Here is an 18,114-nt window from a genome sequence, read left to right as displayed (position 1 = left end):
TTCCTTGGTAACTGTACATACTTATGCGTCAGGTTATCTGCTTTTGAGAAATCTGGAAATAAGCTACATTTTTTAAACCATTCACACTGAAGGTTTTAAAATGCCTTTGATGTGAATCAATTAAATTACCAAGGTAGTATGAAACCTAAGTGGATAATTTTTCTTGTTTAAAAATAAAGTCATTTGGATTACTATTATTGGGACAAGTATGTCAAATAATTTATAGATAGGTACTAAACTTATTAATACAACCATTGTCATAATAGATGATTGGGCCATTAGGAGGTGAACAAAGAGAAAAATCTACAGTAGCTTTGATGCTAGGGGTATATTTGTTACTTTTTTCATAAATGAAGACTTTATAGCCAGTACTTAAACCCCATAGGAGTAAATTAACCAGAGTAATATAAAATGCAATCAAACTTCAACCCCCAATACTAAATATGAGATTTACTACACGTCTCCAAAATAGATGTAAATGTAAGAATTCCTCCATGTGATTTTCTTCTGAATATTTTGCTTGTCTCTAGAATATGCTCTAATAAGTTTATAATCACTCAGGAGACATATTTATTACTTTATGTATTTATTCTGTGCTATTCTAGTCTAGACTGCAGTTTAGGGTTATCCCATGCGTAGTAAGAATTCACTCTTACAGGATGTTTAATGAGGCAGGATTGTCACTTCATTAATAAAATATTCAGCAGGACTGAGTTCCAGGATCACACTTAGCTCCTGCCTGCTCACCATTTTTTTTTTTTTTGTAGTAATGTCTCTAAGTTGTTGTATTCATTTGTATGTATTTTGTGTATTGGCCAGGGAGATTTATTTAATTTGATCAAGACCTTACTACTGAAATCTTAAATGTGAAATGTAACCTTTTCTCCTCAAGGGGTGTCATGAAAAGTTGCTTCTTTGCTGTGCAGCAGATCAATGACTGTCATGCAGGATGAGGCTTCTACAGCTCTGAGTGGCACCTTGTGGTTATTTATAACATGGCCAGCAAAGCCATCTGTCTTTTCTGACAGCTTGCAATGTTCCTAACCTGGCATCATGTTTTCCTCTAATGCTATTTGCAAAACATCTACCCATCTTTTCCTCATTCATTTATTCAACCTAGTTTTAATCAAATATATATTGTGAACTTATTTAATGCCAAAGATAGAATGGTCTACAAGATACCTCCCTACCTTCAGGAAGCTTTAATATATTCACTTTATCAATTGGAGAAAATTTGATGATATAGAGATATGGGGATACTTAAGATGAGGCCCCTAGACTCAAGCACCTTACTGCCTTGTAAGGAAGTATATAACTATAATAACTATGAAAGTAAATAACTATAAATCAAGGAAGCTAATAATATATACCATGAAAAAGTGATACCACAATAGAGAACAGAGAGTGTCTCTCCTACTATGTCTCTCTCATGGATGTTTCTTTTAAGAATGGGAGCCTCTTTCTCAGAAGCTCTGAGGGGCATCTTCTCTCATTTCATGGCCCAATTTGGGTCATATTTACCCATGTGAGAAATCAGCTTGTGGCTAAGAGAGTACTGTGTGTGTGTTTGGTCTGGGTTACCTGCATCGATCACTTTCATACAAAGTATGTTGAAAAGAGGAAGGGACCTTTCAGGGTACATTCCAATGATGTGAAATCAGCTCAACAAAAAGCACATGAGCTCTGAAGGGAAGACATAGATACTAGAACATATGTGCATAGAAAAAGTGTGGGGGGGATACTGGTAAGTAACTAACTGCTGTCTAAAAAGTTACCATACTAAAACTTTATATTTTCTTATGAAAAAGAATACCATTATAAATCCAACAGACCTATTATGTTAAAAATAATTGAGAAAATCATATTGTGACAAAAGGATTTTTTATATGATCTAGTATATGGGTTAAGTAGTCAAATATCTATGCATTAGAATAAATAATTCTAAACAGTAATTCCTCAAGAAGAAATCAGATTCCTCTTGGTATCTTATTATTTTGAAAGGGTATCATCTAAAGAAGAAATAATTAATGAGCATTTCAGGTACAGACTTGGAAACCAACAGGTCACAATATACTAATACGGAACATTTGGGTGAACTTATTTGATACTAGATCAAAAAAAAAAAAAGAAATGTATTCTCTATTGGATCATAGTAGATACACACACACACACACACACACACACACAATTTCTTTAGTCAGAAACTGTTTAGTTCGAGGAAGAAAATTTACCTGAGAATTTCAATAACAGCCCTGTGTCTCATTAAATTTCCCTATTATGTTATGTCCAAACCATTCTGTTAAAAGAAGAAATACAAACTAATCACACAAATCATATAGCTGGGTCCTATCCAAGTCTGCATTCATTAAACAAAGAAACAAAATGGTAAAGGAATTGTCTATTTTGTCAGGGATGACTAAAGTGTTAGGGAGGTTTAGTTTCAGTTTAAAATAGATGTAAAGTAGAAGCTGAGAAATCTGTAAAACTAATACCTCAAAGTGAGAGAATATCTCATTTCTATAAACTGAGGGCTTAATTAGCTAAAAGAAAAGGAAGGATTACTTTCAGACAAGCTGCGATTTTTTTCATGGTAGCCTGAAGCAGGGACAGGCATGCTAGGCAGAGAAAAGCCGTAGAACATTCTGACCAAAGAAATAAATTATATACATATTTAACTTTTATCTATTGGAAGGAAAGCTTATTTGGGTCAGATATTGGGAAAATAGATGCTCTAGGTTTGCTCAGGGTGTTTCATGTTAGGACATTTTTTTTTCTGAGTTTTATGTGGTTTGATTTATTTATTAAGAAATAGTTAAGCAAGTTATGTTTTGAAGCCAAGCTTGTACTGCTTACCACACAACAGGCATATAACTTGAGAGATGAGTTTTTTGGGGAAAGGAATAATGACTTTATTTGGCAAGTCAGCAGATGGAGAAGGTGGTGGACCATGTCCCTAAGAACCATCTTACCTGAGTTAGAATTTGGGCTTCTTTTATGCTAAAAGGTGAGGAGGTGTGACTGGTTGTCACAGACCCTTGGGGCAGGAATCCTATGTCCTTGCAGCTGTCCAGGTAGGTATAGTCGCAGTGTTCCTATCAACTTCCAACAAAACAATTGCTATTTTCCGTTCTTCGACTTTTTATGTTTATACTAATGGAAAAGTATTATACCTTTAAAAATCAGATCCTTGGGAATGGGTTTTCATTAATACTGCAGGATATAGACAACATTCTCTTACAAAGGTGCAGAGCCAGCATGACTAAGCAAAGACAACAGAACACAGAGATTAGAGCTAAAGGAATACAATATAGAGTTAAATTTGTTCTTTTCTGTTGCACTTATAAATCTACACAGTTTAAAACTCTCTCACTTGAAATACTGTTGGGCCATCATGTCATGCATTAGAACCAGTTTAACATAACAAGCTGACCAAAAAATAACCCCTAAAACAAAAACATAAACCACAGACATAGATGTAATAGACTTAAAAAAAAAAAAAGAAAACTAAACAAAAAACCTCTGCTAAATGTCATAGTATAACCAAAAAAGATCCTCTCATATTCTTGACAGCTTACTTACCCAGTTTAAAGTCCACAGATGATTAAGATGCAAATTAGGAGGAGAAATGCTTAGCTAAAGGCAGATACACTGAGAGGAGCACCAAATAAAGGCACAGGTGTGGCTGTGTTGCATTGCGTCCTTGAACAAGACAGGCATTTCTATCCCTAATGATGATTTTTGAGTCAACCATTATATTCCACATAATCTCCTTAAGAAGCCAGGAAAAAGGAAACAAGATTTAGAAATATTTCCACCCAGTGCTTGAGTTTTTATGTTCAGACAGGAATCAGGAAATAACTGGCTTACTCAGTTGGTGAGAGTTCTGTAATTGAAATAGTTTTCCTGTTTGAGAATAATAAAGACTGAAATTTTTTTTCTCTGAGTTCTGATCATAACAGAAACTGGTTATATTTTAAGCCAGTAAGAATGTTATTGTGTATTTGGTGAGGATCCTTCCCTAATTTTATTTCTACCTGTGTTTTCAGTGAGATCAACAAAATTACACTAAGCCCTGGGCATGCAAAGATGGAATTTTCCTCAAGGGATTTGCAGTGGAGTAGATAAATATGACAGTGCATATCTAATTATATATTCAGAAAAATTATTCAGAGGGAATCCTAGAGTAAGAACAAGGGGCAAATTTCCAGTCTGGGATGAACTCATTTGGGATCAAACATATTCAAATATTTTTCAGTGTACTCACACATTAATATATATAATGGTAATTATGTCACCATTAGGAAAGACTCATAACTAATTCAAAAGAGCAAAAAACAAAGACCATTTAAATTTAGTCTGAAAAGTGTCTACCTATATGATCACTTTGTAGAATAAAAACTTTATATGTTACCAAAATTATAAAACCACTAAAAAATAGCACAAAAAAATTTACAATGGGACTAAAATGCAACTGTTTGTGTTTTATATATAAACTGTCTTTTTAGAGCTGCACCCGCTGCATATGGAGATTCCCAGGCTAGGGGTCTAATTGGAGCAGTAGCTGCTGGCCTACACCACAACTATAGCAACGCCCAGATCCTTAACCCACTGAGCAAGGCCAGGGATGGAACTCATGGATATTAGATTCATTTCCACTGAGCCACGATGGGAACTCCAGTGTTATATATTTTATATATTCTGCCTCAGCCACCTGTAGAAACTAATTAAATAACCAATTAAATAGTTTTTAAAGTGTTTTGCTTTATTTAAGTGTTTATCTGAATTACATTTTTATGAAATGTAATATAGGAATTCAATTTTATCTTCCTCAAAATGGATTACCAGTGCTTTTTATGACAGCAAGTTTTATTCAGTAGTTCATCCTTCTCACACAGAATTGAACTATCACCAATATCATGCATTAAATTCTCACGAATATGTAAATTCTCATATATATGTATGTGTATGTTTATATGCTCTATTTTCTTTCTGTAAATTATTCTTCTGCCAATACAATATTAATTTTATTACAATTAGTCTATGGAATTTTATGATACTTGTTAAAGCAATTCCATTCTTGGCTATTCTTGGGCATTTATTTTTCCCATATAAAGTTCTAGGTTTTTATGTTTGTATATACAATTACTCTTTAAAGCCTCTTATCATTTCCTTATGATTTATCACCTCATAAAATAAATTTTATCCATGATTTATTAAATTTCTTGCTTTTGATTTTCTAGGGTACTCATTTAGTCCTCACCAATGACCATCCCTTTATCAGTTAACTTACCCAGTTGTTAATTTGGAAATCAGGTTTGTTCACGGCAGAGCTCTCCTTGGTATTGTACTTGAATCTCCATCAGATCTTTCCCCCACTGAGAAATTCTAGCTCCCTGGATCTGTTTGTGTTTCTTTGGACTGATCACCCTCTAGATCTTACATTAGCTTGATTTTTATTACTCATTGTTGGCTTCTTCTAGCTTAGAAGCTGTTGTCGGAGTTCCTTTATGTTAGCAGTTTGGTTGAGTATAAAGCATTCTCGGTGGTTTTATAACAAATGTGAGTTCTCAGCCATGAAATCTGTTGGATGCTGTAGTTCTCCTTCACATGCCTTGGCCATTTGAGAATGCAGCTCTAAGGGCAAACTTTCTGCCACACAGATTTCTGCTAGCCAGGATTTTCCCAAGATGAGATGCTTTCTGGTGCCCACCAAGGAATCCCCTGATCCTAAGGGTTGCCTGTCAAGTTCTCCCATAGAGTTTTAGTACTCATTGCATCTAGTTGGCCTGCCAGTTTGACTCAAGAGAGGAAAAAAATTGGAGCTGGTAGTAGAAAATAAGGGAGACTTTTTCAGGTATGTTCCTTTAATTTATTCAATAAAACCCTCCTTGACATAGATTTGAAATGGTAATTCATTTTTCAGAGATAGAATATTTTTGATTATTCACACAACAAACCTTTTAACTATCTATCTATCTATCTATCTATCCATCATCTATCTATCTATTCTTAAGTAGTTTATGGTATGGATACTGACAGAGGAAGTTTAGCGAATGATGGAAAAGCTTGGCATTGATCACATAAATATGCCAGCTGTATTGAATTTAAAGATTTCCATTTTTATTTTTTTTATTCTTTTTACTTTTTTGCTTTTTAGGGCCGCACCTTTGGCATATGGAGGTTCCCAGGCCAGGGGTTGAATCAGAGCTGCAGCTGCCAGCCTACATCACACCACAGCAACATGGGATCCAAGCCATGTCTATGACCTGTACCACAGCTCATGGCAATGCCAGATCCTTAACCTACTGAATGAGTCCACAGTTCAAACCCACATCCTCATGGATACTAGTCAGATTCATTACTGCTGAGCCACAATGGAAACTCCTGTTTTGAATTTATAGGCACAAGCTCTAGAAAAAAGGAAACATCCATAAGGAGGAAATTTAGTGAGAACACATGTATTTTTAATAACTGTATAAAATAAGCTTTGCTGTATAAATGGAAACTGTTCTTTTTTTCTAGAAAATATAAAACTGTGTGACAGAATTAGACAATGTTTTGAGGAATTTTTGTATTTCACAAATGCATCTTTGTACATTTTAGTTTATAAGTGATGTTGATCACTTACTTAGTTCATGTATTTAGAGCCTAAAATTATTCTCTAAGCATTCAAAGGACAAATTGATTCACAAAGGAAATTTCTGGCACCACATCCCGGCAAGACAGGAGAAAAATTGTCCAACCTTTTTTTGCAAATGTGTTAAATTGACACATTACTGTTTAAAATATGTTCATATGTTTAGGTTCCTTTTAAAAATATGTAACAGACAAATTAAATTGTTAAATACACAATTTTTATGAAAAATTTATATGTATACACATACCATTAACATTTCCACAGAATTTTTTTTTTGTCTTTTGTCTTTTTTGTTGTTGTTGTTGCTGTTTCTTGGGCCGCTCCTGCGGCATATGGAGGTTCCCAGGCTAGGGTTTGAATCGGAGCTGTAGCCACCGGCCTACGCCAGAGGCACAGCAACGCGGAATCCGAGCCGCATCTGCAACCTACACCACAGCTCACGGCAACGCCGGATCCTTAACCCACTGAGCAAGGGCAGGGACCGAACCCTCAACCTCATGGTTCCTAGTCGGATTCGTTAACCACTGCGCCACGACGGGAACTCCGTCCACAGAATTTTTTAAATGAAGTTAATGATATGTATATGCTTTCTAGAGCACTTCTGAAATTGTCCTACTAGCTAAGAATCCACTGCTTCATTATAAGCTTTGTGTGGCCACACACATTGCCAGTGCCACCTTTATTTGACTGAGGTAGGTAAACCTCTAGCCATTTAAGATACACACACAGATACACATTCATATGCATGTATATCATACATACACATACATGTTTACATCTCTTCATTCCCTATATTTCCCTTGAAGATATGAACTCCTGGGTACATGGGCCAAATCTTATTTCATGGTGTTAAATCTGAGTTCAGACTCCATCGACCGATAAATGTACAAGGTAGATACACAGAAAATGTTTGCTGAATTAAGAAATCTATTAATATCCTCTAAAGCATCTGGCATATTGTATTTTAGATTTAATGTTTCTTAACCTTGAAATAAGTCATTATTATTATAAAAGAATAATTAAAAATATCAAAAATAATGCATATGCCTTTAAAAGTAAATATTAGAATGATTAGTACATTAAGCAATTGTGCAGAGAATTAACTTTGATAATATTATTCCATCAGCTTTAGACATATTTCTATAGCATTACTTTTTACTTTTTTAAAGAAACAGCAAACAAAAAGTAGCTTTAAATTTTCCCCAAGCTATGCTTCAAGTTTTCAAGACTATTATTTAACTGTCAGGGCTGAACACCTTAGAATTTATCATCTACCTTTCCATTTCTCTTTCTTGCAGAATGGGATAAAAAGTGACAGATATCAGTGTTTTAAAATTGATTTTGTGAACACATAAATAACCCAAATTGCAGGTACTGTTTATTTTTAATACAAGAGCAGACTTTAAAGTATACATGTGTATATCTATACATCCTTTATCCAACCCATAACAAATATTTTTAAAGCTTGTCTCAGCTTACTGAGCACTAGCAGATGTTTTATTCTACTTGATTTTTAAAATATGTGGATGAAATACATTCACAAAATTATCCTTGTTTTACAAACAAGGAAACAATGTCTCAGAGGAGTTAAATGATAGTCCCATGGGCAGCATTTGAATCCAAAGCCAGATTGAATTCACATCACACTTTTCCCACAAGATAAAGCTAGCATTCTCTTACTGTGCACACATGCCTGTGAAGTTATAAACATTACTGCAAAGAACAAAAATAACTATGCAGGTGTCTACATAAGAGTTTCTCAATATCATTGCCAAGAAATCTAGGAAATGATTGTAATTTAATCATAAAATCTATATAAATTACATGTGTACCACTGAAGACTTCCCAGTATCATATAGTTCTAGAATATTTTCTTCTTTCTTTACTTTATGGTATATTATAAAAAGAATACTGGGCCAAAATAGCATAGGGTGTTGCCATTTCCTGTTGAAATATAGATACTGAGGGATACCAAAGTAACTTCTAGAATTTACCATCTTTGAGATATAATCAGCATATTACATGGTTTAAGGTATATAGCATGGTGATTTGATGTACATATATACATAAATGTTGTGAAATAATATGCAAGAATAAGGTTACTTCTTTTTGGTGGTGAAATCATATAAAGTTCTACTCTGCTCTCTTAGCAAGTTTCAAGTTTGTTAACTATAGTCACCATGCTGTGCATTAGATCCCTACAACTTGTTCCTCTTAAACCTTTGACCATCAGTTCCTCTAGCCCCAGCCCCTGACAAGCAGCATTCTACATTCTGTGCTTGAGTCCAACGTTTTTATATCCCACATATAAGTGAGATCATGCACTACTTGTCTTTCCCTGTCTGATTTATTTCTGTACACATAATATGTAATGTTCATACACGTTGTTGTCACAAATGGTATGATTCCCTTCTTTTTAATGGTTGAATAATATTCCACACACACACATATATTATTTTCTTTATCCATTCATCTGTTAATAGACACATAGGTTGTTTCCATGTTTTTGGTATTGTTAATAATGCTTCAATGAACATGAGGGTACAGATATCTTTTCAAGATATGGGTGACATTATTTCAGATACATATTCTAAAGTGGGATTTCTGGATCATATGGAAGTTTAAATTTTAAATGGATTTTTTATAATAAAATGAGTTTTTCCTTGCTTTCATATATGTGCATGGACATACATAGGTCCTAGTGATAATAGTTTTTCCATGTTGGTGGTGGCATAGCAGGAACTTCTTTCAACACCAATTTCAGGAGATTATCATATCATCAAAGCTATGGTAATGATAAATTTGACTCTGGCTGTCTACCTAAGTGTCCTTTTAAATAAAGATACTAGAATATTCTTCTCTGTGCATAATATGTTTGAATCAGTAATTCCATGGAGTAAATATTTGTTTCCTATGAGACAAAATTACAACTAAGTCAGAAAGTGACAATACAGTGTGGTTTTGAGCTTGTTCTCATAAGACAAAATTACAACTAAGTCAGAAAGTGACAATACAGTGTGGTTTTGAGCTTGTTCTCATAATTACTTTCAAATATTCAGAAATATTTTCAGGCACATTCAGATATAACTTATATCTCTTATGTGCCTTTCAGATGAATCAAGAGTTTCCAAAATAGATTGTGGAATCCTTAGAATATGAGTCACAAAAAAGAGTTTCTCTATCATCAATTATTGAGTCAACAATCTTCCTTATGGTAACAATTTTCTGCAGGGTCCAGGAATTCCTGAGAAAAACATGACAGGGCTTCCTCTGTGCAGGAGGAAAGAGGCACCAATAGCCAGGGAAATTGAAAGAGCTAGAAGGTCCTTACAAAGATCACAGAAACATTTGTTCTATTAACATCATGAAAAGATGCTTCAAAATGATATCATATTGTTTACCCCAGCAATATGACTGACTTTGTCATAAATAAGAATTTTGTTTTTTTTTGCCCGGGAGTATTGGAGAATTCTCATAATCAATCTAATATTTGGAGAGGTCAAAAGTAGAAGAAAACTAAGGGCAAAGTAAATCATATCATAGTAACCCTGTTGCTGCTGCTGTTATTGAAATAACTCCTTATTGTAGATCATTGGAGTTGCCCAACCAGTGTGTATCACTTCCTTCCCTTCAGAACATGGCTCTGTGTGGGGTGGCAATATGTCCAGGACCATGTGATAAATCGTGACTCATAAAAGTGGTCATGAAATTTTATTCCATTTTGTCAGGCACTTAATTTCTCAGCTTTTTTTTGTCCATAGGGGTGGTAGAATGACCCACTTCTGGTCAGTAGGAAATGAGGGGAAGACTACTAGGGAAGGCTGCATGTCTGGGAAAGCATACAATGGACAGCTATGGCTGCGACTGTTTCAGATGGTATTCCTGGAGCTGGGGTAGCCATATTGGGAGACCAGAATGACAAATACTAGGTCAAAAGACCAACTGCCAAAAATGACAGAGAAAAAGTAGAAACTTACTAGTTTTTGAAGACATTTTTGAGCTGCAGGTCTGTCATTTGTCTGCTTATCACCAGCCATTTTGTTCTGTGGGATATTAATGTCTTCACGGCTTGGGCCACAGTTAGAACTGTTGTTACTGTTGCTTGCAGCTGAGAACATTCCAAACTAATAATTTCCCCTTACTCTGTGCAAGTAGATCAAAGATTCACATCAGTAGCATTTTTCAATTTTGGTTTACACACTGGCTGGATTGATTTATCAATTTTGTGTTTTATTTCGTATTATTGCGTGTGTGTGTTTCACTGAATGACTTATGTTTTTTTTTTAATATTTCCAAAAGTGACTTTGTTAATGACCTTTGCTGTAAAAGAAGCGGAGATTTTAAATTTTGGCTAGTTTAAGAGATTGGGTAGGAGGACATAGATTACCATTGCCAATTACTTTTTCAGAGACAGAACATTTGTAATTAGATGTACAATTAACTTTGAATAATTCAACATTATGCTGTGTTGTTTGAACTGATATAACAAAACAGATGTTTTAAATGACAATAGGCAGTTTCTCATAATAATCCCTTTTGTAGCTTCACAGTCATGTAAGGTCATACTGGAGAGAATTATGAGTTTATATAAAATAAGCCAAGATTTATCAATTTAAGAGGATAGATAATGTTTTTTTTTGTCAGTTAATTTTTTAATTAATGCCAATTTTACATATATATTTGGTCTGGCATAATGTAGATTCAAGTATGGTTTGCCTATAGTTTATATTAATAATAGTAATAATAAACTTCTATAGAAAACCTCTCTGCCAGGTGCTATAATAAGTGCTTTACATGATAATTCTTTTAATTTTCCAAACAGTCTTAGATTGGTATTATTATTATCCCTATTAATATCCCTATTATTATACTGTAAGAAGTAATGCTTTAAGGAGAGCTATTTATTTGACAAGCTGAGAATTGAAGTAACATGAGTATCATCATGTTAACATTATACTCTCTTCCTTTCTGACAGTATTTTCAGGTATCAGTCTCCAAGGACACTCCTTCTTTGTGATAATAAAACAATGTCACCAACTCCTAAGACTATATTTACCTTCTAATATGTTATGCAAGAGAAGCAAACATTTCATTTGATGGGCTTTAAAGCACCAATATATCCAAAGTATACATTAAATCTACTTTGCAACAGAGATATTGTTAATGAAATATTTTAAAGTGTTGGAAATATAACCAGTCTCCACTACTGAAAATTTATACTTACCTTCATCACTTATGTATATTTATCATAATGTTTTTTAATTAATTTGATAATAATTGGAATATAGTTACAGTACAGTGAAGAGGGCTGTATACTGAAAGGAGAAAAATATATTAAACCCCGAAGGGCAGAAAACTCAAAGTTAACTCAAAGAACAATAAAAGATAAAGGACAAGGGAGGTGTCAGGAATTAGGAGCACAGTTGGGGGAGAGACTTAGACAACTGGAGAGCTCAAATTCAGAGAGAGGGTCAAGAAATTGTGAAAGGCCTCGTGTTTTGCGGTGATATTTAGGTTGAAGAAATGTTTGCAAACCCTTGTGACAGAGTGAATCTTAAACCTTCCTTTCTGGCTATACAGCTCTATGACTTCGACGGTGATTTGAGCATTATCCTCTCCTGATAGGAGACCATTTTAAGGACACATTACCAAGTGGAACCCATATCAAGTATATGTTTATGACATTCCCTTTCATCTACTTTGTGTGGACATAGGAAGACTAAAGATAAGAAAATGTAGTGAAAAGGAGGAGGGGGACGACATCTGAGAAAATAAATACATTCATGCAAGAAGAATTGGAAAGCTATAAAATTAGTTCCAAGAGGTATGTCTCAGAATGGATGAATTTAGGCACCTTCCATGTAAGAATATATAAAGTTTGAAAGTTATTGTGTATGAATTGAAGAGTATATAGTAAAATATCACAATTAAAAAACCCTTTCAAAGAAACATTTTCTGCAAAGCTATTTTCAAGTCACAGTGACAGCAGGGCTGTAAGAAGGTGATTAACATATTTTGCACATCTACTATGTGCCAACAATCGTGCTTTATACATATGGTCTCTTATAGCAAAACTGGCAGATATTTGCTGTTCTTGTATCTAGATAGTCTCCACAACCACCAACAAATGCTTTTTTTTAATGCTGTAAGTATGTAACATTTGTGTAAGGAAAAAAGCATCTCCTTATATCCAGCAATCGATCACTTTTCCTTATAAAATGCATCTCTTCCATCAGTCTGGGAGTCTTCACCTAACGATTATTTATATTTTTACCTATCCTTTGTGACATAATATCCCAAGATGACATTTACCCTTATAAAATAATTATGGTTGTAAATGTAGTCTCAATTATTTGGGGGGATGACAGTGAAACTCATTCAAGGATACGCTAGGTAATTTTCTCTGCTTGACCTCAGAATTCATTGGTAGTAAGAACAGAAACCTTAGGGATAAAATCCTATGTACTCTAGAATTTAAACTCTAAATTAAAAAATATATTCAAAAAGATGCATGTGCCCTTATGTTCATAGCAGCACTATTCACAATAGCCAAGACATGGAAGCAACCTAGATATCCATTGACAGATGAATGGGTTAAGAACATATGATACAATGGGATACTACCCAGCCATAAAAAAAGAAAGAAGTAATGCCATTTGCAACAACATTGATGCAACTAGAAATTCTCATATTGAATGAAGTCAGAAAATGAAAGATAGATACCATATGATATCACATATGTGGAATCTAAAATATGACACAAAAGGACCTGTCTACAAAACAGAAGCAGACTCAGATATAGAGATCAAACTTGTAACTAAGGGCAGGGGTGGGGGGAGAGGGAATGGGATGGATTGGGAGTTTGGGGTTAGTAGATGCAAATTATTACATTTATAGTGGATAAGCAATGAGGTCCTACTGTATAGCACAGGGAACTCTATCCAATCTCTTGGGATAGAACATAATAGATGATAGTATAAGAAAAAGAATATATGTATGACTGAGTCACTATGCTGTACAGCAGAAATTGTCACATCATTGTAAGTCAACTATCCTTTAATGATAATAAAAAAATAAGGGGTTTTCCCATTGTGGCTCAGTGTGTTACAAAGCCAACTAGTACCCATGAAGGTGAGAGTTTGATCCCTGGCCTTGCTCAGTGGGTTAAGGATCTGGTGTTGCTGTGAGCTGGTAGTTCACAGATGTGGCTTGGATCCTATGTTTCCATAGCTATGGTATACTCCTGCAGTGGCAGCTCCAATTTAATCCCTAGCCTGGTAACTTACACATGCCACATATGTGGCCCTAAAAATATATATATATATAAAATAAATAAAAAGATAGATGATTGTGGTGATTCTCAGGCAAGAAGTACATTTCAATTCAGTGATAAACAGTGAGAAGACACTAAGAGTAGCACATTTTACTAGTAGCACTAGAATACAATTTATGAATGTTAAAGAGTAAGTTTATGTTATAGGTTTTAATCATACTCAATGACCTTTATTGATATGTTGGTGTTTCAATATATTTTATATCACAATTTTTATGATTTTTAAGTTTATTTAATATTTTCTTCTGATTGGTAAAGGCCTTCTAACCAAATATTGACTACATATAGTTTTTATAACTTCAATTCAGCAAATATTTATTGGGTACTTAATATACTTTATACTATTTGGACGAGTTTTCAGTCTGTTGTATATAGCTTTGGGTTAGTACATTAGGCAGTGTAAGTTAATCTCTTTTTCTCCAGTTTTTTCATTTTGTCCATTGAAATCATGTATGTCTTCAAACTGTAACTGGGAGCTCTCGTCATGGCTCAGCAGAAACGAACCTCACTAGTATCCATGAGGATGCAGGTTTGATCCCTGGCCTCGCTCAGTGAGTTGAGGATCTGGCTGCCATGAGCTGTGGCGTAGGTCACAGACGCAGCTCGAATCTGGCATTACTGTAGCTGTGGCACAGGCCAGTGGCTACTGCTACAGTTTGGCCTGGGACCCTTCATATGCCACTGGTGTGGTCCTTAAAAAAGACAAAAAAACAAAACAAAACAAAAAACAAAACAAAAAAAAAACTTCATCTGTATGAACTCAGAAAAAAGAGCCATTTTATTCACCAGGATTTGTCTTTATGTTGTATGTTCCATGAAGTTGTGTTTCCAGATTCATACTGAAGTTTGTCCATGCAGATAGATAAGCCAAAATGAGAAATAGATGTAAATTGTTGATTAAATAGTATTGATCATGATCATAAAAATATCCAATATCTGTTGGTCATCAGGCCTAAATGTATAGTGATATAATGGATTCATTTGTTGTCACACTCAATTTCCTTAAATATTGATGTTAAATAAAACTAAAAATGGAAATTTTATTTTGATCTTTGAAGTACTTGTTGGGTATAAAAGTTATGATTGAGAGGAGTATATTGAGAATAAAGAGTTAGAATTTTTGTCTTTTATTAACACATAGTAAAATGAAAATATTATTTGTTAATGATAAACGGATGCAAAGATATAGAGATCTACATATTCATAGGAGATAGAGTGAGATATGTTTCTTTTGTAGATATTATGCGGATGAAAATTTGCTTTTCTCTTTGCAGCATTATAGAAAAAGCTTCTCTAGTCCCCAAGGAAAAGTCGAGATCTGCATTGAAATAAAGATATTAGTAACTTGAGCTAGGGCTCTCTTTAGAATCTTGTTAAATAGTTTAAGATATTTTGTATATGTAAGAATGTGAAGTGAATTACTAATGACACATACAGAATGATTTTGAAGGGCTCATCCTCTGGCATTTGTCACATTGTATGCAGTAAATTACTAGTTACATTGTAACATGAACCCTAATAAATACATTATTCAGGAGTTATTGATAGAATTTTAATACAGATATAAAAGTTTAGTTACATGATGCATTTGCTAGTAGTATTCATTGTAATAATTCCAATTTATGTTACTAAATGGATTATGTCTCAATATATGCTAATAGAAATTTTAAAAGAACATATAATACCATCATAAGTGTTAATTTACCATTCATATTTATACTAGACATAATATTGGATGGAGGACTTGCAAATGTTAATATTTCAAGTTTTCATTGCCTGCTATTTTTTCAATATTTGTTATGCATTTGCTTTACTGTTTTATTAAAATTTCCACCAAAATAACATTCAAAAATCACCATATATTTAATAATCATAAAATATGTAATTTCCTCTGTAAGACTTAGCATCTCTGTAATGTCCAGAGGAAGTCTGAGTAAGCTGTTGTGGTTTAATATCTTAGATTATACATGAAACCACAATTGTCCGTTGAAAGCTCCTCAGGTATCTGTCACCAATAAAACAAAAACCCAAAGTGTATGAAATAAGCCAAAATAATTTGTAAATTTGTGATTACATATTACTATTTATATTTTAGGAAATGATTAAGTATTTCATTGCGTCTTCAACCTTTTGGATAATTTTTTTTTCAATATGGAGTGTATAGATGCTTTGCTTTCAAACTTTCCTCCCATCGAGTACTTGCTGAGGCTGAGAAGATTCTACCAATTATACAGGCTCAGATGCTAACATAAAACTCTACTAGAAGGTTCTCAACTAGAAAAAGAAAAGATTTTCTTTTTTTACAGAGTTTTGGGATCATTTTCTGTACTGAGATTTGGCCAAGGATGTCCATTGTCAGTGACTTGAAGTAGGGAAATCAAAAAAACAAAATTATGTTCTTTCTGGCAAAGATGAACAACATTTCTGTAAGTAGAAATATAACTTGGAAGAACCACAAAATAATCCAGATCTTGAACCATATTCTGTTATTTTTACCTATTTCTCCAATAATAGGGTGGTTATGCTGCTATAATCCCCTCTATGCCACTGATCATTTTTATTATAATTTACCTTTAAAATTATAAACTATTCCGTAATGTGTCCTGATGGTGCACTAAACTCATGGAAGTGTGCAGTATCTCAGATGGTCTCTTCTTTGTACACGTTGCAGTGCCTTACTATTTTCTCCAGGCTTCATCTTCCTTAACGGTTTGCTTTTTCTCTCTCTCTCTTTAGTTTTACCTCTCAATTCTTCTTCCTTCTGTGTTAACTATTATAATGTTAAAATTAAAATGTCTCAATGTTTCAGTCATTCTAAAGAATCACATACCCTAAAAACTGATCAAATAGGATCCATTACAATAGAATTAAAATCAGTGTCAACTTTTATTTTTGCAGCTTCCTTTAGCAAATCTCTGCAGCAGTAATATATTTTTTAAACAATGCTCTATAAGATCAATTCAATTGAATTGACTGTTTTTAGCTAAACTTGTAGGAGCTGAGTAACTGTTAAGAATGTCTTTTTGCTTATTTCGCAATTGGATCTCTTTGTTGTCAAGGTAACGATTTAACAATCACCTTTTCTTACTGCCTCCCTCCTCCCTGAAAAAAAGACATGTACAAACAGATCAGTCCTTTTAAAAGTGAAGCTAAAAATATGAAGTAGAAAACACAGATTGATTTTATGTGCAAGTAGCAATTTTTTAAAGCTCTAGGCAAGGGTTCTAAGGTAGGCTGGTTTACAAGATAAGGAATCATTTCCCCCAGGTGCTCAGGAGAAGTGCTTTCTTTATACCAGATATTAACAATTGAACAACATTTATAAAGGCTGCTTTTTATTGATTACTTACTATTTACCATCCACTGTGCTTCATGTACTTCAAAATTATTAAAAAAATAATTCTTCTAAATCACCTAAGTGTCATATATTGTCTCCATTTTATAATGTGAAAGTTTATACTAAGAGAGACAAAATGCTTGTCCAAATTTGCACAAGGAGTAGAACTGGTAGCATTTGAATCCAGTTGTCTGTCTCCACATAATGTTAATTCCAAAAGTCTTTTTGAATTTGAAGGCTCGTATTTGTAACTAAGCCATGGTTTTTTCCTCTAGATATTTATAAGATTTCACATTTTTAGTATTTTATACCTCATCTTAGAACACAGAGATGTGTTTGTAAATGCTATTAAATGAGGCCCTGCTTAGTTGAGCTTTTTTTTTTCACAGTTCAACTGACCCAGATTCTTGTAAGTCACCAAATACTCTTCAGGAATGTTGCACTTTTCAAAGATGCATTAACACTTTCAGATTTCCAGAGTATTCCAGTGACTAGTGGCAATGTACTTAGGGAATTGAGTTAATGCATCTTATGTAAGTGCTTACATTTTAAGGAGTAGGCAGTGGATAAATATGGCAGGGCATGTGTTGCATATGCATATGTACTAAAATTCAACAGAAGGTTATATATAATTCTAAGTATAAAAATGACTTGTCATATCCTTTCTTTTTGGAATTTGTGTTTCTTGTTATTTTCTCTTTCTTATCTATACATACTTAAAGATGTCACAATTCAAATTAGCAAGGAGGGTCTGCCAAATTCTTTTAATTATAGAAGCAATTTTACTAATATGGAAGTGATAATAAT

At 33.8% G+C, this 18,114-nt stretch overlaps 1 protein-coding gene and 1 long non-coding RNA gene across 3 annotated transcripts in view; one reads left to right on the top strand and one right to left on the bottom strand.

Annotated features, from left to right (window-relative positions):
- LOC125113347 (uncharacterized) overlaps nucleotides 1-3,764 on the bottom strand; it is a 75,164-nt gene extending 71,400 nt beyond the window's left edge. The window contains exon 1 of the long non-coding RNA XR_007131419.1: nucleotides 3,580-3,764. This is a non-coding gene — a long non-coding RNA (uncharacterized LOC125113347). The remainder of the gene's footprint in view (nucleotides 1-3,579) is intronic.
- The window catches only part of PCDH9 (protocadherin 9), a 941,799-nt gene that overhangs the window by 754,882 nt on the left and 168,803 nt on the right, over nucleotides 1-18,114 (top strand). The window lies entirely within an intron of this gene.

This window comes from Phacochoerus africanus, chromosome 13 (assembly GCF_016906955.1).
Source record: "Phacochoerus africanus isolate WHEZ1 chromosome 13, ROS_Pafr_v1, whole genome shotgun sequence".
In the NCBI taxonomy this organism is placed as follows: Eukaryota; Metazoa; Chordata; class Mammalia; order Artiodactyla; family Suidae; genus Phacochoerus; species Phacochoerus africanus.
This window is presented reverse-complemented; position numbering and strand designations above follow the sequence as displayed.